Source organism: Lontra canadensis, unplaced genomic scaffold (assembly GCF_010015895.1).
Source record: "Lontra canadensis isolate GAN:19392208 unplaced genomic scaffold, GSC_riverotter_1.0 scaffold70, whole genome shotgun sequence".
In the NCBI taxonomy this organism is placed as follows: domain Eukaryota; kingdom Metazoa; phylum Chordata; class Mammalia; order Carnivora; family Mustelidae; genus Lontra; species Lontra canadensis.
The window spans coordinates 10,390,144-10,418,091 of record NW_022631064.1 but is presented as its reverse complement, the minus strand read 5'-3'; the positions used below and the strand labels follow the sequence as shown (position 1 = coordinate 10,418,091).

General features: G+C 35.7%; 1 long non-coding RNA gene across 1 annotated transcript in view; it reads right to left on the bottom strand.

The window, feature by feature from the left end:
* LOC116881031 overlaps positions 1–27,948 on the bottom strand; it is an 877,038-nt gene that overhangs the window by 83,453 nt on the left and 765,637 nt on the right. The gene's annotated exons all lie outside the window — the stretch shown is intronic.

Here is a 27,948-nt window from a genome sequence, read left to right as displayed (position 1 = left end):
CCTGCCTCTCTGCCTACTTGTGATCTCTGTCTGTCAAATAAATAAATAAAATCTTTAAAAAAAAATCAAGAGTTCTACCTAAAAGTTAAAGAAATTTAAAGTTAGTCATCTGTGTCTCAGGGAAACCAGGAAATCTGTGTCTGCCATTGTGGAGCTAGTTAACATAATCAATATGAAGAGTAATCTATAATTTTCAGGAATCCTTTGGGCACTTTTGGTATAGAGTTAAAATTCTGATCTCCTATGAGATCTTCTAATTATAGGAACTGACCTTGGGGATAAAAGTTAGTATTTACATTTAATTCTGGTCTTTTCACAATGTGTTATTGACTTGTTTTTGAACTCTGCTTTTCAAATTTCCCCCTTAGTTGTTAATTGCATTGAGCTGAGTCTCATGGGAGTAGTAAATAACAAATAATTAAGAATATTTTTTAAGAATACATGTTTTTAATGGAGAACCACACCAACATTTAGTGTCATGTAGACCTAAAAAATGAATCTTTAAATGGTGGGATGCCCAGTATTGTGGTAGGTAGTGTACACTGTTCTATATCCCCCAGAAATGTGGCAGAACTACCAACAAGTAAAGCAGCCCTCTCTAAAGCTTGGTAAAAGAGCTCAGTCCTCTTGTCAGGTGAGTTTTTAAGCCATATGTTTCATCTCTTTATTAATCAAGCTGGTGTAGCATGTCAGAGAACACAAGTCCTAAATGGCCAATTTTCCCCCTTAAATACAGAAATTTAAAGAATATTATTTTCTCAAATATAAATTATCTCCAGGAAAAAAAATATATATATATACACTTGCTGATAAGGAACAAGTAAGGGAAGGAGAAAAACCATTTTGGGAGATGACATTATTATTGTAATGGTCTTACTAACAATGAGGCAGAAGAAAGAGAAATCAAAGAATCTATCCCATTTACAATTATACCAAAAACTATATGATACCTAGGAATAAATCTACCCAAAGAGGTAAAGGATTTGCACTCTGAAAATTATAGGATGTTTATGAAAGAAATTGAAGAATACACAAAGAAATGGAAAAAGAAAAACAATATTCCATGCTCATGGATTGGAAGAACAAATATGTTAAAATGTCTATGCTACCCAGAGCAATCTACACATTCAATGCAATCCCTATTAACATACCATCAGCATTTTTCAAAGGTCTGAAACAAATAATCCTAAAATTTGTATGGAACCAGAAAGGATGACAAATAGCCAAAGGAATGTTGAAATAAAAAACCAAAGGTAGAGGCATCGCGATTCTAGACTTCAAGGTGTTTCACAAAGCTGTAATCAACAAGACAGTATATTGGCACAAAATAACACAAAGATCAATGGAACAGAAGACAGAATGCAGAAATGGACCAACAAAACTATGGTCAGCTTATCTTTGACAAAGCAAGAAAGACTATCCAATGAGGTGGGAAAAAAAAAAAAACAGTCTCTTCAACAAATGGTGTTGGGAAAATTGGACAACCACATGTGGAAGAATGAAACTGGACCGTTTCCTTATACCACACACTATAATAAATTCAAATGAATTAAAGACCTAAATGTGAGATAGTAATCCATCAAAATCCTAGAGGATTTTGTGTTCTTCTAGAGGAGAACACAGGCAGCAGCCTCTAACCTCAGACGCAACAGCTTCTTGCTGGACACATCTTCAAAGACAAAGGAAACAAAAGCAAAAATGAATTATTGGGACCTCATCAAGGTAAAAAAGCTTTTGCACAGCAAAGAAAACAGTTGACAAAACCAAAATAAAACTTACAGAATGGGAGAAGATATTTGTAAATGTCTTATCATATAAACGGCTAGTATCCAAAATCTATAAAGCACTTAACCAAACTCAATACCCAAAAAACAAAAAATCCAGTTAAGAAATTATATATATATATATATGTGTGTGTGTGTATATAAATTATATACCATATATAATTATATATAAAATTTATATATTATATGTACTTATATATTACATATCTTATATATCTATATGTACATCTATATGTACATATAGATATATATATAAACTCAGTATTACTTAGCCATCAAAAAGAATGAAATCCTGCCATTTGAAATGATGTGGATGGAACTAGAAGGTATTATACTTAGCAAAAATAAGTCAGTCAGAGAAAGACAAATATCATATGATTTCACTCATACATGGAATTTAAGAAGCAAGAAATGAACATAGAAGAAGGGAAGGAAAAATAAGATGAAAACAGAGAGGGAGACAAACCGTAGAAACTCTTAACTATAGGAAACAAACTGAGGTTTGCTATAGGGGAGGTGGGTGGTGGGAATGGGCTAAGTAGGTGATGGGTATTGAGGTTTATTACTTGAAGTAATGAGCATTGGGTGTTGTATGCAACTAATAAATCACTAAATTCTATTCCTGAAACTAATAATACACTATATGTTAATTAAATTGAATTTAAATTAAACGAAAAAATAATCGTGATGGTCTTGAGGACAATAATTGCAAATATTATTATTCCAGAAATGAGGACACAAATAGCTGGTAGGTGTGCCTTTTGCATATTTGCTTGTAGTAACTGACAAGCGTTTATTATTGTGTATTCATTTAACTTCAAAACTCTTCACCATCATTTTTTACTTAATTTTCTCATCACAATCCTAAGATAATGCCAGAATATTCCTGGATGGGTAACATATATTTGGATAATGTAGCTCCCCATAATAATCAAAGGGCTTTCTGAGGCTTTGGGAGGCTGGAAACAGAGTATTGATAAAGGACACCTGGACACTGGCTCTGCCTCTTCCTACATTTCTTGTGTTCTCCACAATGTGAGAAATATATTTATTGATGCTTATTTTGGCTAGAGGATTAGAAGGAATCAGATCTCTGTAACTATTTCTTTTTAAAGGCCTACATAGTGTAAATTCCTCCAGATGAGTGAGGAAATGTCATTTGAACTTAGATTAAAGTTCAACAAGAATTGCATTTTGCAGAATCTGTATGATTCTACCTTTAGGTAGAGGACTTAGGCCTAATAATCACTAACTGCTACTACATGTATATACCACTGTTACAGATATTGTGTCTTAAACTTCTGTCAAGTCTTTTTTTTTTTAAATCAATTAAATTCCAAATGTAATCTGATTTTATTGTGTGAGTGGTATACATGGAAATAGCAACAGGGATTGGTAGGGGAGGGAACTGCTCACACATAAGTGTGAATTTCTTTCTAGTCAATTCATAGTTTACCTGCACCAGCATAACCATTGCATTTGGGAGGATTTGGAACTTCTCTGAATATTTCTTAGAGATATAGCTGTGTAGAGATTATCATGTTTAATATTTAGAATCAGAGAAGTTGGAGAAAATATTACCCAAAATACAGTAGTTGTAGAGAGACTCTGCTTGTAGTATGTTTTCTTTGGGGGCATAAAAACTACCGATATTAGTAAACATATACATTTTTCAGCATTTTACTCCCATTATTGACTATGTCTTACCAAAATTCTTTAAGATAGATTTCCATTATTGTTATTATAATGACTGTGAGAGGTAATTACAGAGACTAGAAAACATAGTTAGGAAGCAATGAGGCAGGGATTTCAATTTAAATACAACCATGTTTTTATTCATCACTTCCAAAAATAAAGGGTACATATATGGATTCATGTGTGCATATGTATGCATGTCTTGAAATAAGGCAAAGTGATGAAAGTGGGCTCTGGGACCTGACGATCTGTATTTGAATCCTTACTCTGGTACATATTAGCTTTGAGATCTTGTAAAGTTTAATTAAACATTCTGAAATTCAGCTTCCTTATTTGTTAGCAGCCATGGCTGCTCAGTTCCTAAATCCATTAGTAATTTGTACTTGCAAAATGTAATCATCAAATCCTGGCCTTTGTATTGTATTTATTTGCTGGGATACTTTTATAACAAGACATACCCCCTATTCTACTATTTTGTTAACTAGTCGTGGGCAGAGCCCATATAGGAAATGGAAGGTAGATGGTTGATTCTTTTATTTCACTTACTAGTTTTCAAGATGTTTTAATTGTTTCTCATCCTCTGAAGATCAATCTTAAAAATGTCACTTTGAACTCACAGATTTATATATGTTTGGTAAATTTCAGTTAATTGCAATGACTGTATTTGTATTTATTAACTACAAATTAACCCAGTAGAGGAATCTTCAAGTTGTTTTCTGAATCATTTTGACATACGTCTCTAGAGTCTTTAATAGCTTGCTTGCTACCTAAGTTGAAAAGACATTCTAGATTCATTCTGTCCTAGACCTGTCATTTCTCCAAGTAGCCTCCTTTCAAAAAGCCATTTCAAAACTATAATCTGGGTGCTTATAGATATTCATTGCTACTGGGTTTCTCATTGCTTCTTGGTCTTTATAGTGGCACAGCTAGGATACACATACACACATACACACACACACACACACACACACGTACACATATATACATATATATAAACATATTTTTCAAGAAAACAAATCCTCATAATACTGATGTTTCCAATGCAAATTCAAGACTACAGAGTTTTTAGTAAATCTCTTTTGTGTTGCATCATTCTCCCTTTATCCATATAAATAATCCTAATTTTTGAACATACAGAAGAGAAGAGAATTAAAATATTCAATCACTATTGCTCATTTTCTTTATTTACTTCACAGAAAGCCTGAGAATATCAATAACACTGCCACCATAAATATGACTAATAAAAATTCTTAAAATCTGAATATGCCTTCCCACAATCTCTTATTTCTATAGTTATACTACACAAACACACATATATACATATTTGAGTGTATCTACACCATCTACATAATTTACATCAATCACCTGTATCAATCTGTATATCATTTCTCCATCTATGATCAAGGTATAGAGCGACTCTACACTATATGCTTTAACTTGTTTTATGAGTAACTGTATTTTAAGTACTCACACCAATCTTCATATGTACCTCTACTCACATAGCTGTCAGAAGCTGACTCTATAGAAGATTCTCAAGGACTCAAGGAAACAATGGAGTTCCTAAATGACAATAATAAGTTATCTTTCCTCTTTATAAATCAAAGTTAGTTTTTCTAAAGATGTTATCATTGGCTTGCGTGGTTCTCATTTCTTTCCTTGTGTATTAGTTTCCTTTAGAATTAGGTTTCTGTTGTCTGATAACTTTTTTTCACTTTATTAGTCATTTTCTTTATAGTCCAGCATTTTACTAGAACATTCCTTGCTTTTTGGTGTGATATCTCATTGTGGTTTTGATTTGTATTTTCATGATGTCAAGTGATATTGAGCACTTTTTCATTGTGGTTTTGATTTGTATTTCTCTGATGTCAAGTGATGTTGAGCATCTTTTCATGTGTCTGTTGGCCACATGAATGTCTTCTTTGGAGAAATGTCTGTTTATGTCTTCTGCCCATTTCTTAATTGATTATAACTTTGAATATTTGTTCTTTTCCTTTGGTTTTCTTCAGGGACTCCTGTTGTTTGTATGTGGGACTTCATGTATTTAGTTTAGTAATTTGTCTCAAATCTTTTTTACTTTTTTAATATTTTCTAAAATAAGCCTTCCATTAACCATTTTTTTCCCCTTAATGTTAAGTATATTTGCTTCCATGTTCCTCCTGGTTCAGTCTATTTCTTTTATTTTTAATACTTTGCTGAACTTTATTACCTCACTTTTGAGATTTTTCTAATTCTGATTTATGTTGTTTTTTGCTGTCTTTTATACTGTTCCTAATTTCTTGTACATTATTTTTAAATAATATAGCATAGTTTTGAAGTATTTTGTGGGCAAGTTTTTCTGTCATGATTTTAATTTTTGTATTAGAGTTATTTGATTATTCAATTAGCTAATCCAGGGACAATGTGAGTCACAAAGTAATTTCTCAGAATTAATGGACAAAAATGTTTAGTCAATATTCAATAATCAATTAGTAATTTGTCATTTGACCAATAGTCAATTATTGAGTATTGGTCTATTGCATCAATAGACCAATTGTTCAAACTATTGACCAATAGTCATTTATTGATTATAAAATGATAAAAAATGTATGTATACATATCCTAGTACTTGGTACTTCCAGGACCCACCGTGTTCTTAGTAGTGTTATTCTATTCTAAAACTTTAGATAAAATGTGTAACTTGTAAACCCTTTTAAAAAGATATTTTGTGGCCTGGGCAAGATGGCAGAGAAGTAAGAGACCCTGTTTCAACCGATCCCATAAAATGAGCTAATTATTTACCAGAACAATCTGAACACCCATGAAATCAGCCTGAGATGTAGAATTAAACACTTCTGAATCTCTATGCGGGCAGAAGACAGCAGTCTAGAGGTAAAGCAAGTGGAAATCAGACTGATATCAGAGAATAAACAGAAGGGTGAGGGAGCCACAGGAAGCAACCCATTGGAAAATACTACCCCAATACAAGAATGCCCTATGATCAGGAATCAGCATTAACTTGGTGTCTGGTTAAAAGCACTCAAAAAGAGCAAAAGGTCTTAAGGGACAACTGGTAGAATTGGGTGTTTACAGGCACGGGCCTAAGCCCACGGACCCAGGACGGCCACCGCTGGAGACCACCTGTGCCAGAAAGAGTGCAACAAAGCCTCCATGCCCTGGTCCCTGAGCCGCAGGCTTTTCGTGGCTTGCACCAGCGCTGGGCCAGTTGCCCTCCAAGCATGAGGGAGTCTGATGTGTGCACTAGCCAGAGTTCTCTAGAACCTAGCTTTTTGCACTCTGCACGTGCACTGCAAGACCAGGGACTGAACCACGCATGCTCCTTGCCCATGCCTGAGAGTCCCTTGTGCGGATGCTAGCCTGTGGGCGATAGGACCAGCTGAGTCTGAACACTCCCAGCCTGGGCTTGAAAATCTCAGTGCACTATCTCTGGTCTACCATAGTCCTGGCAAAGGCAGCCACTGGAAGTAGGCTCCCTGGACCAATATCACTTGCAGTTTAGTCACACAGGGGTACAGAGACAAGCAGGGGGCAATTTGCCTGACCCCTGAGATGGTGGCCAGGGGCACATGCTGCCTGTGGGAGGTTGACAGCTCAATGGATTTTGCAGAGGAGGATTCTGTGTGTTTGGGACCACACAGAGGGGAGCAGACTGAGACTTCTCTCCAAGACAGAGGTCTGGGCAGTTTGTTTTCCACTAAACCTCGGAAAATCTGCAAAAAGCCACCAAAGAACAAAAACCTCCAGAGAACAGAAGCCTGAAAAACCAGTTTCAACAGAGCCCAGCCCCTTGATAGGGAGCATGAAGACTCAACCCAAGCAAGACTGACTGAAAATCAAAGCTGATAAGCCCCTCCCCCAGAAAGCCAGCTGAAAGAATGAGAGGACAACCACCACAGGGTCCCCATAAAACTGTAAAACCCCAATATCAGGGGAAAAGAAGATATTAAGCTACTGGTATTGCTCTAAAACCTGTATATTTCATAGATACAACTTTATTTTTAAATTCGTTCTCACTATTCTCATTCTTTTTAATTTTTTAAAACCTATTTACCATTACAATGAGAGGTTCAATACAACAAATTCCATAATAACCTTTTTTTGTATAATAACCTTTTAACTTGAACTTTTTTCATACACATATCTGTGTTTTTCTTTTGCTTTTCTATTTTTTTAATATACATATAGATATAAGCTTCAAGGTAATCTTCTTTCCCTAATCAATACTACCCCTTATATATAAACCAGTTTTAATCTCCCTTTATCTCTGGAAAGTTGAGTCCTTTAACAAAGATATCAAAATACACCCAGGAAGAATCAAAATAACCTTTCTCACCCACATTGAGGATTTATAACCACCCTCCCATCTTTTTCTGTGTATTTGTGTTTCTGTGTATTGTTTCTGTTCTGGTATTATATAAATCTTATACTTGGGCTTCATTTTGGCTGAGTTCTTTTTTTTTTTTTTTTTCCTTGTCATTTATTTTTGTCTGTCTTTTCATTTGTCCATTTTTGCTTGTATACCTTATAAACTTTATTTTTGGGGCCCATTCTGGCTGGGTCTTCTCTCTCTCTCTCTCTCTCTCTCCATCTCTCTCTTTTTTTTTTTTTCCCCTGTCTCTCTCTCTCTTTCTCTCTCTCTTTTTTTTTTCTTTTTTCTTTCTTTTTGGTGGTAACTTCCGATTGCTCAGAAGTATTCCAGGGTGCACCATGACTGGATCACAGTTGATATATTCAGCTACACATCCCCTCAAACACCTCTCACCAAAATGACTAGGAGGAGGAATGTTCAACAGAGGAAAAATTCAGAGACTGTGCCCGCTCCATCAGAGCTTTTGGATATGGACATAAACAGTATGTCAGAAAGGGGATTCAGGGTAACAATTATCCAGGCAATAGCTATTTGGAGAAAACCATTAATGACAACATGGAATCTATTAGGGCAGAAGTGAAAGCTACCCAGGAAGAAGTTAAAAACGCTATCAATGAGATCCAATCTAATCTAAATTCTCTAACAGCTAGGGTAACTGAAGCAGAAGATAGAAATAGTGATCTAGAGGACAAAAGAATAGAGAAAAAGGATCAAGAGGAGGCCTGGAACAAAGAGCTTAGAAGCCATGAAAACAGAATTAGGGAATAATGACGCCATGAAACATTCCAAAATCAGAATTATTGGGATCCCTGAAGGGGAGGGAAAAGAAAGAAAACTAGAAGATATAGTTGAACAAATTCTCCATGAAAATTTTTCCAAACTGGGACCAGCATTCATGTCCTAGAGGCAGAAAGATTGTCCCCCAAGATCATAGAATCTAGAAAGATCTCGAGACACCTCATTGTGAAACTGATGAATTACAATTTTAGACAGGAGCTCTTGAGAGCAGCTAGGGGGAAGAGATTCCTTATATAAAGAGGAAGGCCCATCAGAATAACATCAGACCTGTTCACAGAAACCTGGCAAGCCAGAAAGGCTGGCAAGACATATTCAGGGCACTAAATGAGAAGAAGATGTAGCCAAGAATACTTTATTCAGCAAGGCTGACGTTCCCAATGGATGGAGAGATGAAGAGCTTCCAAGATCTGCAAGGTTTAAAAGAGCTTCCAAGATCTGCATGTAACCACCAAGCTGGCACTGCAAGAAATATTAAGGGGGGTTCTATAAAAGAAGAAAGAACCCAAGAGTCATAGAACAGAAATTTACAAAGACAATCTGTAGAAACAAGGACTTCACAGGCAATACAATGTCAATAAAAATGTAACTTTCAATAATCACTCTCAACGTGAATGGCCTAAATGCTCCCGTAAAATGGCACAGGGTTGCAGATTAGATAAAATGAAACAGAACAAAACAAAACAAAACAAACAAACAAACAAAAAACACAACAGGACCCGCCCATATGTTGTCTACAAGAGACCCATTTTGAACTTAAGGATACATCCAGACTGAAAGTGAAGGGATGGAGAAGCACCTTTCATTCCAATGAGCTTCAAAAGAAAGCTGGGGTAGCAATTCTCAGATACATTAGATTTTAAACTAAAGACTATAGTCAGAGATAAAGAAGGACACTACTTCATTCTTAAAGGGTCTATCTACCAAGATCTAACAATTGTAAATATTTATGCCCCCAATACAGGAGCAGCCAACTACATAAGACAACTGTTAATCAAGATAGAGTCATATTGATATGAATACATTAATAGTAGGGGACTTTAACATGCCACTCTCAGTAATAGACAGATCATCCAAACAGAAAATCAACAAAGAACAGAGCACTGAATGACACATTGGACCAGATGGACCTCATAGATATATACAGAACATTCCACCCTAAAACAACAGAATACTCATTCTTCTTGAAAGCACATGAAACTTTCTCCAGAATAGACCACATACTGGGTCACAAATCAGGGCTCAACTGACCGAAAGATTGAGCTTATTCCCTGCATATTCTCAGACCACAATGCTTTGAAACTGGAACTCAACCACAAGAGAAAGTTTGGAAGGAATTCAAACACTTGGAAGCTAAAGACCATCCTGCTCAAGAATGTTTGAATCAACCAGGAAATCAAAGAAGAACTTAAAACAATTCATGGAAACCAATGAGAATGAAGACACTTCGGTCCAAAACCTATGGGATATGGCAAAGGCAGTCCCCAAGGGGGAAATACATAGCCATCCAAGCCTCCCTCAAAAAAAATTGAAAAATCCAGAATGCACCAGCTCTCTTTACACCCCAAAGAATTGGAGAATCAACAACAAATTAAGCCAACCCCACACACAAAAAGGGAAATAATCAAAAGTAGAACAGAGATCAAGGGATAGAAACTGGAGATACAGTACAACACATCAATGAAACTAGAAGGTGGATTTTTCAAAGAGTCAATAAGACTGATAAACCATTGGCCAAACTAATCCAAAAGAGAAAGAACCCAAATTAATAAAATTATGAATGAAAAGGGAGAGATCACAACTAACACCAAGGAAATAGAAACAATCATCAGAAATTATTACCAACAAGTATATGCCAATAACTTAAGTATCCTAGAGAAATGGATGCATTCATGGAAACCTATAAACTTCCAAAACTGAATCAGGAAGAAATTGACAACCTGAATAGACCAATATCTAGTAACGAGATTGAAGTAGTGATCAAAAATCTCCCAAAAAACAAGAGCCCAGGACCCCACAGATTCCCTGGAGAATTCTACCAAACATTCAAATAAGAAATAATACCTACTCTCCTGAAGCTGCTTCAAAAAATAGAAACAGAAGGAGAACTTCCAGGCTCTTTTTATGAAGCCAGTATTACCCTGGTCCCTAAAAGAGGCAAAGACCCCACCAAAAAGGAGAATTTCAGACCAGTATCCCTGATGAATATGGATGCTAAGATTCTCAATAAGATTCTAGTTAATAGAATCCAACAGTACCTTAAAAAAATTATCCACCATGACCAGGTAGGATTTATCCATGGGATGCAAGAGTGGTTCAACATTTGCAAATCAATCAATGTGATAGAACAAATCAGTAAGAGAAAAGAGAAGAACCACATGGTCCTCTCAATTGATGCAGAAAAAGCATTTGACAAGATACAGCATGCGTTTCTGATTAAAATGATTCAAAATATAGGGACAGAGGAAACATTTCTCAACTTCATAAAATCTATCTATGAAAAACCCACAGTAAATATCATCCTCAATGGAGAAAAGCTGACAGCCTTCCCTTTGAGATCAGGAACACGACAAGGATGCCCACTCTTGCCAGTCTTGTTCAACATAGTACTAGAAGTCCTAGCAACAGCAATAAGATAACAAAAATAACTAAAAGATATTAAATTGGCAATGAAGAAGACAAACTCTCTTTCTTCGCAGATGACATGATACTTTATATGGAAAACCCAAAAGACTCCACCTCCAAACTACTAGAACTCATACGGCAATTTAGTAATGTGGCAGGGTACAAAATCAATGTGCAGAAATCAGTTGCTTTCTTATACACTAACAATGAAAATATAGAAAGTGAAATTAGAGAATTGATTCCATTTACTATAGCACCAAGAACCATAAGATACCTGGGAATAAACCTACTAAAGAAGCAAAGGATCTGTACTCGAGGAACTACAGAACACTTATGAAAGAAATTGAAGAAGAACCAAAAAGATGGAAGACCATTCCATGCTTATGGATCAGAAGAATAAACATTGTTAAAATGTCTATACTTCCTAGAGCAATTGATACTTTCAAGGCCATCCTGATTAAAATTCCACCAGCATTTTTCAAAGAGCTGAATCAAACAATCCTAAAATTTGTATGGAATCAGAAGAGACCCTGCATTGCTAAAGAAATGTTGAAAAAGAAAAACAAAACTGGGGGTATCACGTTGCCTGGTTTCAAGCCTTACTACAAAGCTGTGATCACCAAGACAGCATGGTACTGGCACAAGAACAGACACATAGACCAGTGGAACAGAGTAGAGAGCCCAGATATTGACCCTCAACTCTATGGTCAAATAATCTTTGACAAAGCAGGAAAAAATATACAGTGGAAAAAAGTCTCTTCAATAAACGGTGCTGGGAAAATTGGACAGCTACATGTAGAAGAATGAAAGTCGACCATTCTCTAACACAATACACAAAGATAAACTTGAAATAGATAAAAGACCTCAATGTGAGGTAAAAATCTATCAAAATCCTAGAGGAGAACATAGGCAGTAACCTCTTCGACATCAGCCACAACAGCTTCTTTCAAGATGTGTCTCCAAAGGCAAAGGAAACAAAAGCGAAAAATGAACTTTTGGGACTTCATCAAGATCAAAAGCTTCTGCACAGCAAAGGAAACAGTCAACAAAACAAAGAGGCAACCCACGGAATGGGAGAAGATATTTGCAAATTACACTACAGACAAAGGGCTGATATGCAAGATCTATAAAGAACTCCTCAAACTCAACACACACAAAACAGACAGTTATGTCAAAAAATGAGCAGAAGACATGAACAGACACTTTTCCAAAGAAGACATACAAATGGGTAAGAGACACATGAAAAAATGTTAATCATTAGCCAGCAGGGAGATTCGAATCAAAATCACATTGAGGGGCGCCTGGGTGGCTCAGTGGGTTAAAGCCTCTGCCTTCAGCTTGGTTCATGATCCCAGGATTCTGGGATCAAGCCCTGCATCAGGCTCTCTGCTCAGCGGGGAGTCTGCTTCCCTTCCTCTCTCTGTGCCTGCCTCTCTGCTTACTTGTGATCTCTCTCTCTCTCTGTCAAATAAATAAATAAAATCTTAAAAAAAAAAAATCACATTGAGATATCACCTTACACCAATTAGAATGGCCAAAATCAACAAGACAGTAAACAACAAGTGTTGGAGAGGATGTGGAGAAAGGGGAAACCCTATTCCACTGCTGGTGGGAATGCAAGTTGGTGCAGCCACTTTGGAAAACAGTGTGGCGATTCCTTAAGAAATTAAAAATGGAGCTTCCCTATGACCCTGCAGTTACACTAGTGGGTATTTACCCCCAAAGATACTGATATAGTGAAAAGAAGGGCCATCTGTAACCCAATGTTCATAGCAGCAATGGCCACAGTTGCCAAACTGTGGAAAGAACCAAGATGTCCTTCAATGGACGAATGGATAAAGAAGATATGGTCCATATATATAATGAAGTATTATGCCTCCATCGGAAAGGATGAATACCCAACTTTTGTAACAACATGGATGGGACTGGAAGAGATTATGCTGAGTGAAATAAGTTAAGCAGAGAGAGTCACTTACTTGTGGAGCATAAGGAATAACATGGAGGACATTGGGAGATGGAGAGAAGTGAGTTGGGGGAAATTGGAGGGGGAGACAAACTATGAGAGACTGTGGACTCTGAGAAACAAACTGAGGGTTTTGGAGGGGATGGAGGGTGGGGGGTTGGGTGAACCTGGTGGTGGGTATTATGGAGGGCATGTGTTGCATGGAGCATTGGGTGTGGTGCATAAACAATGAATGCTGGAACACTGAAAAGAAATAAAATAAAATAAAATAAAATAAAATAAAATAAAATGGGGGAAAAAAAAGGATATTTTGCTATTTGACCTACTAATCAAAGTCTTAAGAAATTAGGCAAGTGTTTTTAATTTTTTTGAAACCTTTCTTGTATTTACCCTATTTCTTAGCAATCAATATACCAACTATTCAAAGTAGCAGTTAAAGCATTATCTAATTATTGATAACTAAAGATGTTTAGCTTCTAAAAAGCACATAATGCCAAATTTTTTGATGATGCTCACTTCCAAATATTTTAACTGTTTTCATAAATAATATGATGGAACTGACAGTTTTGCTCTAAAATATAATGTGTTTATATAATAATAAAGTTATGAAAAATATGTTGTAGAATTATTACATTTACTATTTGTAATATATCTTAAATAAGTCAATAAAACTTATTGGAGTATTTTACTACTGGTGCATTCTGTAGTTTAAAGGGATGAGGTACAGTGGGAAATAAAATTTAAAAATATTTTGCATTCATCTAGGACATTGTTCTTCATTTTAAGAAGGCACACAAAAAATATCATATGGAGCATTGTATTAAAAATTAGAGGAGTTAATTCAAATTGGAGTTGACATTTTCTACACCATATATATGTCTATGAACTGATGGCATTTATTTACATAAAAATATCCATAATGATGTTCAATTTCAGAATATTTAAAGCTAATCCAATCAATCCTTTGATTTCTATTATGAATAATAACTGATGTATACTAAATATAAGAAATAAATAAAACAAGCCTATGTTTACCCAGTGGATAGTAAGCATTTACAATAAAGTCTGTGGAATTCAAGGGCTGTGGAATTCATCTTGCTCTACCTTTAAAGTATTATTTCCTCTGGTTTGGTGTGGCCAAGTGATGTTTTTAGAGAAAATCTCAAATGATTTATAAACTACATCTCAAACATACGATTTTTAATATAGAGAGGGCTGTGTAGTGGTATGTTAGCTAATGACTGATGGTAAATCAGCCATCACATTTATATGGCATCTTTCTTCACACACACAATAACATTCAACAAACCCACTACATTAAATGAGGCACTAAAATTGAGCAATTAAGTATTTAAGTATAAGCCTGGTGCAATTTTAATTTTTTTAACTCAGGAATTATGCCTGGCTTAGAAATTAATTTTAACTCTAGAAATCTCCATTATCATCATTATAATTATTTCTATTGTCATTATCACCTTGAAGAAACTAATTGCTTTAAAACATTAAAAAACTATTCTGTTATCAGATACTTGTTACTATTTCCATTACATCTATAAAAATTAAGAGTGCCTAAAAGTAATAATTAATAAAACTCACAATTAGTCAATAAAATTTATTAAGCACCTTAAGTTTATTCAGTAAATTTTATTTCATTTGTATAATTATCTATTAAAATATGGTGCTTAGGGGCACCTGGGTGGCTCAGTGGGTTAAGCCTCTGCCTTTGGCTCAGGTCATGATCTCAGGGCCCTGGGATCGAGCCCCACATTGGGCTCTCTGCTTAGCAGGGAGCCTGCTTCCCCCTCTCTCTCTGCCGGCCTCTCTGCCTACTTGTGATCTCTGTCTGTCAAATAAATTAAAAAAAATATGGAGTTTAGTTAATAGTCTCATACAGCATGAGCTAAGAACCTCTAATAAGTTTTTTTTTTAAACTTTAATCCATAGTTCTTAGCATTGTGCATAAAAATAAAATTCAGTTTTACATTTTTGTTTTAAAAACCCACATACACCTCTTTACTTCCAAGCTTTGGAAATATTTCTGTGACTTTTGTGAATTCACAGTAAAAAATAAGAATCAAAGTTTAAAGTATGTTTCATTATTTCTGATAAGGGCTATCTCTTATAAGTAAATTTGAATATATTGTTTTTTATTTGTCATGTTATTTGAACATTTGACTTTTTGTTCTATTTCTTAGTTTATTTATTATTTCAGATCATTATTTATCAGTATAGAAAATGTGACTAACATTTGTTAAGTGTGGAAAAGAGGGGAAGAAGCTTATAAAATATAAGTTATGACCCTATTATTTTTTAAATTTTTACTTAAATTCCAGTTAGTTAACACACAGTGAAATATTGGCTTCAGGTGCACAACAAGCAATTCAACACTTCCATACAATAAATATAAACACAAAAAATCCTGGTGCTCATCTCAAGTGCACTCCTTAATCCCCATCACCCATTTGACCAACCCTACTGACCTCCCCTTTGGTCACCATCACTTTGTTCTCTAGAGTTAGGAGTCTGTTTCCTGGTTTATCTCTCTCTTTTTTTCCCTTTGCTCATTTGTTTTGCTTCTTAAATTCTACAATGAGTGAAATCATATGATGGTTGTCTTTCTCTAAAGTATGACCCTATTTTTGACGAACATATCTACACTGACTTTTATAGCTGCTAACATTCTAACACCTTTATATTTCTAAATCTTCTTAATCCATTGGGAAGTAGAGTAGAGTTAGTTTCCATCTTTGGAAGCCAAAAGGGACCGAACTTCCTCCTTCTGCATACTGGCAGCTAGAACATAAGCATATTCAGGTTTTCCTCTACAAACTTTGAAAGTGTTGACATACTGACATGAAAAAACTCGGACCATATGAAAATGCAATTTTGAAAGTCTGGTAGTGGAAATTTTGTGAAGGCCAGTGTTGTGGTATCAGCCATGCAGCCTTACTAAAACTTTTGAGGCATGGCTATAGCTGTGTTTTTATTACTGGCTCTTTCAGTTGTACCCTTGGTGTGAAAATCTGTCCAATGCATTCCTTTTCTTTTAAACTTTGCTTTTAAATGCTTTCTTTTGTACTGTTGCTGGCAACCAAAACATCAGAACAGAAAATGGATTGTATCAGAGGTATCAGTCCCTCAAGAAAATATAAGGATTCTGGGGTTGTTTAGCTGACAGCATTAGGGCTGACAACAGGAAAATTTAATTAGCATCTTGAGAAAGAACCCTAAATGGCATGGATTTTAGTACGAGACCTAAATGTTTTATTCATCATAGTCTGTGGTCACTCATTGGAGGCAAAGCTTCAGGGTATAGTCCAGATGCAGTCATTAAGTACTAACTATGAAGGTTAAGAGACATTCAATGACTGCACAGTTAGAAACCTGCTTTAAAATGCATTGGCTAGCCTAAAGAAAGTGAATTACATACACATATTTCTCAATTTCAGCTAAAGGAATAAAGTAGTCCCCTCTTATCCATGGGGGATAAGTTCTAAGATCCCTATGAATGCCTAAAAATGGAGATAGTACCAAACTAAACATATAGTCTTTTATACACACACATACACACACACACACACAACTATGTTAAAGTCTAACTTATAAATTAGGCACAGTAAGATATTAATAGCAATTAATGAAATAGAACAATTATAACAATTAACTACAGTAAAAGTTCTGTGAATGTGGTCTCTCTCTCAAATCATCTTACTACAACACATGAGGCCTTTCTATGATGAAGTGAGATGATAAAGTGTCTACGTGAGAGAAGTGAGGTGAGTGACACAGGCATTATGACGTAGAGTTAGGTTACAACTGGCCTTCTGACACTACGTCAGAAGAAGGATTATCTGCTTCTGGACTGTGGTTGACCACAGGTAACTAAAACCACAGAAAGCAAAACTGAGGTTAGAAAGAATCACTGTAGACTGAAACCCAGTGTCCCCTATCTCTAACAGCCTCAGGCTGAGATAACCAAAATAACAAAAGCAAAATAATTCTATGACTGATTATTTCCAATATTAGTTCAACTCGCAGGATTACATCTATGAGATGAATTAAGTACTGGTCTGGAAAGAGTTATACCCAGAAATTTGAATGGGAGTACCCTAAACATCTAAATCTGCTGATCCTCCTAGCCTGGCAAGTAACTTTTCATAACTTGCCTGATAGGATTGTTCATGCCTAGATTGAAGATTCTTTTACTCTTTTTCCTAAAGGAGTTAACTTTCAATAAAAAGCCAACTATCAACACACTTTCCACCCAGCACCTCTCATTGTGTTCTCTACATACGCTGAAATTCTATCACCACTGGAAGGACTGAATGCAGAATGAAACATTCTATTCCCAGAAAAACTTCAGAATTTTCCTTATTAATAACTAATTAGAAAATTAGTAAATCAGTAGCTATTGATTTTGTTTCAGCAAGATGAGGAGGAAAAAAATTAGATCAGGCTGAAATTATAAATATGAATAAACTTGTCAGATTTTCTATATTCATTATGCTAACCTGGACCTCTGGGTGATTGCAATAGTACTCTAGGCTGGTTTAGAAAAATGTGGACCCAGCCATCACCCTCAGCAAATGCCATTACAATGCCAGAAATGCCTTGGTATATTACAGAGTAAGGAATCCAAAACATTGAATAAATGGAACTATTAGCAATGATTTTTTTTTAATTGTGAAACTTCCCTAATTACCCATTGTAAAAACCCTCTTTTGCATGAAGGTAATCAGGTAACCAAAAATCTTGAGACATGCACAGGTGAATAGTGTCAGTTTCATGACATGAGCTATTGTGTTTTGTTGTTGTTGTTGTTGTTTTAAGATTTATTTATTTATTTTAGAAAGAAAAAGAGAGAGCTCATGCATGCATGAATGGGGTCAGGGTAGAGGGAGAGAGACTTCAGACAGACTCCCCAGGGAGAATGGAGCCGGCCTTGCGCTCGATCTCAAGACCCATGGGATCACAACCTGAGCTGAAACCAAAAGTCAGATGTTTAATCAACTAAGCCACTCAGGCACGCTGACATGTGGTGTTCTGTAGACTAACATGGAAGTGAAAAGCTCTGGTTGAAAAAAGACCTATGGGGGTACCTGGGTGGCTCAGTAATTTGGATGTCTGCCTTTGGCTCAGATAGTGATCCCAGAGTCCCTGAGCGAGCACCACGTCTGGCTCCCCATTCAGCAGGGAGTCTGCTTCTCCGTCTATCTCTTCCCCTGCTCATGTTCTGTCTCACTCTTTCTCAAATACATAAATAAAATTTTTTAAAAAGACCCTTAATTTCAATATCACTGGGTAGATCTTGGGGTAGTAGAGAAAAGAAACAACAACAAACCATCAGAAACAAAATGGACATGTTATCATGACAGGAGACTTTGTCTACTAAGATATGACTACTTCTGCAGGATATATATGATGCTATTTGTGTCTTCTTCACCAATGAAAATAAATATATAAACATTTGAAGCCTAAATAGTAGATATTATAGCAGATACGATACTAGATGATTCTATGTTCTAGGTCATTATACTATTTCATTATACTATATTATAATTATATAATTATATAATATACATTATACTAGGTCATTATACTATACCCTATACTAGGTCATTATATATTCCCTGTTAATAAAACCTGATTTTGTTTAGTTGCATCATGAAACGTGATTTCTATGTCCATACATTCTGATATCTAAGTAAATTATGATTATTTCATTTATATTGCTAATGATTGATTTAGGCCAGGAGGACTGTAATAAAATTATAAAACATGAAGAGAAGATTTCTAAGGACTGCCTGGAAAGGAGCTGCTTATCTTTAAGAATTTGTTTATTTGTCAGAGAGAGAGAGCACAAGCAGGGGGAGGAGAAGGCAGATGGAGAAGAAGCAGGCTCCCCACAGAGCAAGGAGCCTTATGGAGGACTTGATCCATGACCTGAGCCAAAGGCAGACACTTAAACAACTAAGCCACCCACGTGTCTCAAGGAGTCTGCTTTTAAAAAGAAACACACAAAAAGATAGGTACTCTACTATCACTGCACTGTAACATGTCTGGATGGTGCCTGGAATTATAACAACCATACTGAGTTGACTAGACTATTAGCCTGTGGATCAAGCTGGCATGCTGAAAATAGCAGAGCAAAAAAATATAAAGGATCCTTGGTAGGTCTAGAGAGAGTTGAAATAACCAATTGTGAAGACTCCTATCTTTGGATTCCTTCTTATATGAGAGAGAGAGAGAAAAGTTATTGTTTTAGACAGTTTAATTGATATTGCCTTTTACTTCTGGAAAAAAATTATTCCAGGTCTGAGAGCAAGGCATGTTTTATTGGAGTCAGGAGGATATTCATGGCTCCTCACATAATCTCTGACAAACACAGAACCTCTCCAAAGAAGAGAAGACAAAGCCATCTAGTAGTAATACAGATAGGTAATGCAAATCATTCTTTTAGGTTTCCACTAAAGGACATGCAGGGATTTATCACAGCCTCTGAGCTGTGAGAAGACCCAGAGTTGCCTACCTACCATGAGTTATTAGACAGTGACTCTGAATGGCCGTACAATAATTGTTGAGGACCCAAAGGACCACGGATTCACCAATCAGTGTGAAGGCTTCTAGGGTCGAGTAATAAGGAGGATCCTTGCCCCAAATTTGCTTCATAATCAACTCAGTGAAGTCCCTAAACCATCCTGTGTTTATTCTCAGTTCTCACATATGCATTTGGGAAAGATAACTCAGCAAGGAGAAGAAAACTTTCATTACCGCATTGGTTTAGGAAATAAGCACTATTTTAGCAGAAAGAGCCAACTGAAAGCCTCTAAGGCCATTCCTTCCTATCCAAAGAATTAATAAAAATCAATATAATTTCTCTGGGTAAAGCACACAATTCATATAGCCATTTAAGACCATACACATAGAGGGTGGGAATTATGACTGCATCCTCATTTAATTTTCCAGTTTGGTCAGTGAAGAAATGGGTATATCTCAAAGAAGGACACTGGATTAGCAGATATCTAATTGATTCATAATTCCAATTACAGTTAGGGTTCCAGATGTGGTTTCCTTCCTTGAGCTAAAACTATCTTCTGGCTTATAGTCTATAGCTATTAATCTAATAAATATTTTAAGTATTTTGTTTTTCTCCAGCTCAAAAAAGACCAAGATATAATTTTACCTGATAGTAAAAGAATGCCATATTTCTATCTTCCTTTATTGTTATACCAACCTTTCATTGTTGTGTCATAATAATAGATAGGGTCCTTAGTGACATAGTCCTCTGACAGAATCTAGGCTATTCTATTACTTGATGACATCGTATTATTAGGACCAAGTTACCAAGAAGTAGAAGGTATTCCTGATAACTCAGTTTAATACACATATCAGTATAAAATATCAGTACCTGCAATTTTAATGAAATTTCAGGTAATCCATTGATATTGGGTCAGGTAGAAGAATGCTTTCCTAAGAAGAAGACAGTTGTAGCTCCTACCTTTATCCAAGAGGCACAATACTTGAACTTCTTTATATTTCAGAAGCAATAAACAGCATATTTAGTTAACGTGCTCTGGCCCATTATTGTTATCTGAAATGATGCCACTTTTGAATAAAACTCAGAGCAAAAGCAGGCCCTCTAATCTGTGACAGTGGCAGTGTAAGGATCTCTGCTTCTGTGCAGATTTAACAGTGTACCTAGTGTCTTTGACACCTTGGGACAGAGCATGCAGAGGGGAGCAGGTCCTGGAATGACAGTTACACTGGATACCACTGAGGTTTTGAAACAAATTTATGCTTTCATCAGCAACTAAATCTCCTTTGATAAACAGCTCTTGGCCTATACTAGAATTTGATTAAGTCCAATTATCTAAGCATAGGATGGCATATGACACTGTAATCTTACTGAACTAGGTGTTATCTATTTTGATCAAAAATACAGAGTGGCCAGCACAGGAGTCCATTATCATGCAGAAGTGGAGTCAACTGAACCAATTGTATAATTGCACACTCTCCCTCCCACCCTCCTGCCATATTGTAATTCCTTGTTCAATACTCAACTCTGAGGTCATGGAAAGTAGACAGTGACTATCACATGAGAGTAGTCAGTTAATGAGGGAAATGCTGGTATAAGTTTGAGAGAGAGAGAAAGAAAAGAAAGAAAGAAAGAAAGAAAGAAAGAAAGAAAGAAAGAAAGAAAGAAAGAGAGAGAGAGAGAGAGAGAGAAAGAAAGAAAGAAAGAAAGAAAGAAAGAAAGAAAGAAAGAAAGACAGGCAAACAGGAAGGAAGAGAGGAAGGAAGGAAGGAAGGAAGGAAGGAAGGAAGGAAGGAAGGAAGGAAGGAAGGGAGAGAGAGGAAGGAAGGAAGGGAGGGAGGGAGGGAGGAGAAAGAAAGAAAAAGAGAGAGGGAGGGAGGGAGGGAGAAAGAAAGGGAGGGAGGGAGAGAGAAAGAAGAAGGAAGGAAGGAGAAAGCAAGAAAGAAAGAAAGAGAAAGAAAGGAAGGCTGTTTTAAATTCTAATACTAGCTAGAACTAATGGCTAGAGAATTATTTTCATTCCAGTTACTCTTGAAAGACTGTGCAGGAGGCTAATCCTTCTAGTATGAGGAACTTTCAGTTGTGTATTTTACTGTCCACATCTTTCTGAAAGGGGCTTTGGCCTGAAGTAAAAATTTTATAGTAATTGATGGACAATTGGCTTTGACAGATGTCTGGGGTAATAGGTAAAACAAGACTCAGAATGGGCAGTTTGGGGAAGAAGGAATGTGGAAGGACATCCTGGAGTAGCCCCCAGAATATGAGGTCATAAATGTTACATCTGAACGCATATTTTTAAGGGGCATCTGAATGCTAACAGAATGGAAGAAAACTCTTAATTATCAGGTTGACAAGACGCTCTTCTTTGTATATGTCAGTCATCTTCATGCTTTAGTCTGTGTTGGACTCATTGACCATGTGGCCATGGAAGGGGTTATAGAGGGTATGCAGATCCTTGGTATAAGGTTTCTTCCACCAATACTCACAAGAGTACTGCCACTGATGAATACCAAACTGGTCAACTAAAGTTCCCAACATTAAGATCACATTCCAGGGGGATAAACTAGTTAATCCTACAGTAGTGATTCAGTTCTTTTTGCCACTTCGTATAAAGGAAAGGGTATAGTTTGGGGTGATTAAACATATTAAAGGGAAATATTCTTGGTCCTCTTCAAGAGTATAGAGAGTGATACAGATAAAACACACATAATTCTGTGGGCTGCCTGGGTTAACATCCTGGTTTTAAAACCTACTAGCCATGTGAATTTGGGCAACTCATGTAGACCTAATTTCCTCAACTACAAAATAAGGGGGAAATCCAATCTATGTTCCAGGGTTGTTATGAAAATTAAAGGACTTAATACATATAAGACACAGGACAGTAACTGACATCATAGTAAGTACCATATAAGAAAGGGTGAAATAGAATAGAATACTAAAACATCCAGAGGTAGAAAAACTAATGGAAGACTACAATAAATGATTATGAAATCTGTTTCTAGATTGAATATTTGGGCCATTCCAGTTGCTAAAAAGCCTCAAATGTGTGGTATTATCTAAAGATAAAACATAGATAACTAGTGGGTGGAAGGATTAATAACCACCAATTATATCCTCATAATCAGTTGCAGAAATGAAGCCTGTAATATCTCTACCATGTTCTTTTCCCTAACTACATTGTGTGTATAAAATTAAATGCTAACTTACTATTTTTTTTGTACTTTCTCCCATATTATCTCATTTTTTTTATGTTATGTGGGTGAGAGTTAACTTTTCATTGTAGTCCACAATTTACAATATAATGAGATGAACCAATACAAAAAGAAATAAACACCAACCAGCAATATTATACTTGATACCAGGTAAGTGACAAAAATCTGGGCTATTTCTTTCTGGGGCAAATGGTTTAACAGGCGGTAGTCTTAAGTATTTAAACTCAGGAGCACTGTTAAGAACAGTGAATGTAGCTGTTGTATGTCGAAAGTACTAGAACATAGTAGACATAGTCAATACCCATCTTCAGAGACTCCTTTTTCCTTTTAGAATTGTCTCCCTATTGTGTGAATCCTGGTGAGAGGTAGGTTCAATGTTCCGTTAATTCCCAAGGCAAAGGGATAATACAGCTAAGGATATAGTCTTACCTTTCAGGTTTAGGTAATCAGTCTCCAGCTCAAGTTTTTTAATTTTGAGGAAGTAAAGCAAAGATCCAGTTTCATTGGAAAACCAGTCAAGGCAGCTGTGAAAATGTGAAAGATCCTGCAGTCGCAGTGACACAAGGAGAGGGGCTGGGATATCAGAAAAACATCCTAACCAGACTGGTGTGGCTTTGGGCTGTGTTCTCTGTTCCCCATCATTACTGCCTTTTTTCTAACCCCTGGATCTCCAGTTCTTTCAGTACACTTCCTTTTGTTGCTGGCAGTCAAGAAACCTATTACAAATTTAGATATATATTGACATGTAGCTATAAACATACACATAAAACAACACAAGGAAAATACTTGCATAAAATTTCTAGAAGATTGTGAAAATCTATAAACCCAAATACTAATAGAGATTAACTCAGGGATATAGAATTTTGTGGTTGACTTACTAATTTGTAATTTTAATTTTCTGTATTTTCCTACTATTCAAGTGAATACTTTTATATTTGGGGGGAGACACAAAATACATTAAATTTAAAAAATAGATCTTTTTTTTTCCCTAATTGTAATTTTATCCTTCAATCCTCAAATTTAATTTTCTCAGAGGATATAAAACAACAAAGAGGGAAAAAAGTAAATATGATACACCTGATGATAGTGTGCCTGAGTTTGTTTTAGCATTACAAGTTAGCTCAATTCATTGCAGTGGGGAGCCAAAAAGACCAAATTGTGAGATTATGGGTATTAGGAAAAATACTGTGAGCTGGAAAGAGAGATGAGGGGATATACATACAGTGGAAGGTAAAAGAGTTTTAAATTATATTTCTTCCAGTTTGGTCGTGTGGGAAATAAAAGGAGATGAATTTAAACTCAGCAGAACCTGGAAACTGCCTGTTCTTAGAAAGAGAAGGACAAGTAGCTATGAGTAACAGTGAATGAAGGAACAGAGCTGGATCCAAATGCCATGCTCTGCAGGAACTTTTGGTGAATTCAATCTACAACTTTAGAAAAGGTATCTCAGGACACCAGAGAATATTTTTGTCTATTTTTATTTGTTTTTTTTTTTTTTTTTTCTGTTTAATTTCAGCTACATGTATTTGGAAGGATTGCCTAGTGGTTACTAGCAAAAACATCTGAACTATTTTGCATCTCAGAAATCATACTTGGAGCTAAGTAGGAATGGTAGTGGTGGCGTTAACAGCAGTGATTATGATGCATTGTGTGTGTGCGTGTGTGCATGTGTGTTGAGTGTTCTGAGATGAACTGACTTCACAAGTCTACTGACTTTTGAATCACAGGGCCTGGGGTTTAATTTTTAGTCATTTATCTTACTAGCTACAAAAGTCAGGCTAGTGACTTTTTTTTAATATCTGCATCTATAATTCCTGCTGTTAAAATGAGCAAAAATAATGATATAACTCTAAATTAAAATAAACAGTAAATAATCTATGAAGAGCATATATTTCCTGGCACAAAGTAGGAGATCAATCAATTTTAGCTAATGTTATTTTTATATAATGCTGCCACTATTAGAATATATGTTTTATCATGGACTCAGTGACAGAATGGACTCAGAGATCATTTGTTTTATACTCCCAACCCTATAAATTGTAGGGGCCAAGGGCAGGCTGCCCTAAAATGTGCCACTTTGGGATATCGATTATTTTAAATATAAGTTGCAAGGGACATCTTATCTAAGGAGAATATTCAGATCCTCTTTCCCTAAAGGCAGGAAATGAATCTCATGAGAAAGGCACCCACCCTGTATCAGGAGGTAGAGACTTTCTTATCATCAGAGATGGGAAATTTAAAGCCCAGGAGGCTATATAAACAATCCTTGTTAGTTTTTACTAATTTACTGCCCCAGCCCAAATTCTGTTTAGAATTCCTTACTGATTGAAGTTCCCACAGTTAAGTTTTCATTGTCCTGTCAATTTCTCCCAAATTTATTGGCTCTTCATCTAAAATGAAATGGCTGCTTTGGTCATTTCTTCAGGTCTCAATTTCATTATTTCGTATCTGTGTTTACATTATAAGACATTGTTTTGTTTTGTTTTTCTCTCCTGTTAATCTGTATCATTTAAATCTAACTCTTAGTCCAACTGGAAGACCTTAAGGGTAGAGAAGAATTTTTCCTTCCCTTTAACATGAAGAAGGTGGGACTGGGAGAGAGTAAATATTTACTTAGTTAAGATCATATATAACCTTGGTGGAAAAAACTAAAAATAAAATCTAACTTTCAGGAAACTTAACTAATTCTTTTCTCTATCTGATAAACCTCATAGCTTCTCAGATCTACACACAAATACATACTCAATACACATTTGCCAAAAAGATATGCATATATCTTAGATTAGGTGCTAATAAGTATTCAGATATATTCATAAAATCTAAACAGATATGTTGCACTTTGCTTTTGACAGTTTGGTTTCTTAAGTATATTGGAAAATACATGTAAGTACTCATGTAAAAAATCATTTTTTGTATTTGCTTGGACAAGGAATTGAAATAAATATTTGATATGAAAAACTATAAATTTTTAATATTAGAAAACTTCTTGTTTTTCTTCTAAAATAGCTAAGGAAGATATTATTTTTAGATGCATATATACATATTTATGTACTCATGTATATTTTAAATCATGAATGAAAATAAAGCAGAATATTGAGAGAATTTATGCTTAAAAGAATTTTGAGTAAGAAGGCTTTTATATAATCTGCTATTTCTTTTGAACCAACATACCTATGGTTGTCTGCTTGGAGTAATTTTATTTTATTTAACCATGAGAGACTATGGACTCTGAAAAACAATCTGAGGGTTTTGAAAGGGCGGGGGTTGGGGGAACCAGGTGTTGGGTATTGGAGAGAGCACGGATTGCATGGAGCACTGGGTGTGGTGCAAAAACAATAAATAATGTTACACTGAAAATAAATTTAAAAAATTAAAAAAAAAGATTTTATTTGTTTATTTGTCAGAGAGAGAGAGCACAAGCAGGCAGAATGTCAGGCAGAGGCAGAGAGAGAAGCAGGTTCCCTGCCGAGCAAGGAGCCCAATGCAGGACTTGAACCCAGGACCCGGGAATCATGACCTGAGCCGAAGGCAGTTGCTTAACCAACGGAGCCATCCAGGTGTCCCTGCTTGAAGTAATTTTAAATGGCAATAATTCAAAACACAGAAACTTGAAGTACAAATTCAAATGAAGCAGAGCACTTTTGTTTTTGTGAAGCAGCAAGACTCTTAGTAGAGTGTTCTACAGAAACACCTGAAGACAGCTATTAACAAAAGCTGATAACTCAGGTGGATTTAAAGGAAGGAAGGAGACAAAGAAGAGTGGGAGGGAGGAAGAAAGCAAAGAGGATTTAAGAGCAAAAATATGAGACCAGGCATCAGTTTAATTCTAAAAGTAGTATGGTTGTTGTAATCTGACATTCCTGTTGTGAAGGAGACACGTATGGTTAAGTAAAATACCAACTAAACTTAACCGACTGTAAGTATACATATACCACATATGTCTGTGTGCGTATACATGTATGATTATATATATATTTTCTCTATCGTTGTTTTACTGGCTGTATCGGGGCAGGGTTCTTCAGTTTAGTGCTTCACACACCAGGTGGTGGGTAGGACATTCCACATGATGTGAAATAAAATTGACTTTCTAGTTATATATTTTACTTAATCTTTATTCTGTTTTCACGCCTGTCTCATACTGAGCAAAATATATTAGAACTATAGTTCTTGTGAATTTCTTTACGTTAGTAAAATCATCTATCAGTGTATGTGCAGTGTCTGTTCATGGAACTATTTCAATAATAATTCAGTAATTCAATAATAAATCAATAATAAATTCAATAATAAAGATATAAATTCAATATATTCAATAAATAAATAATAAATTCAATAATAAATAATTCAGTAATTCAATAATAAATAAAATAAAATAAATTTACAGAAAATGTTTACCATTCTCTTTGCTAGAGAAAACTGACAAGAATTCAGGTCACAATTATTTGTGGGTAAGAAGAGAAACTTAGTATCTCTTAGGGACATCTTTCCAGAGCTTATAAATACAGGGATGCTCAGTCAGTTAGGCCTCTGATTGTTGGTTTAGGCTCAGGTTATGATCTCATGGGTCATGGGATGAGGCCAGCTGTGCGGCTCCACTCTCAGCGGGGAGTCTTGCTTGTGGATTCTCTCCCTCTGCCCCTCCCCTGACTCATGCACATGTGTGCTCTTGTTCTCTCTCTAAAATAAATAAATAGGTTTTAAAAAAATTTTTAAAAATGCAAGCTAGGGTTAGCAAACTAACTAGTGGGCCAAATGTTGTCTAACACCTATATTTTTAAGTCGACTTTTATTGGAATACAGCCATAGCTACATAGTGTCTATAAATGCTTTTCACCACAACAGAAGATTTAAATTGTTAGAACAGAAACCTTATGGTTTTCAAAGCTTTTTTTTTTTTTCCCCCTGACCATTTACAGAAAATGTTTACCATTCTCTTTGCTGGAGAACACTGACAAAAATTCAGGTCACAATTATTT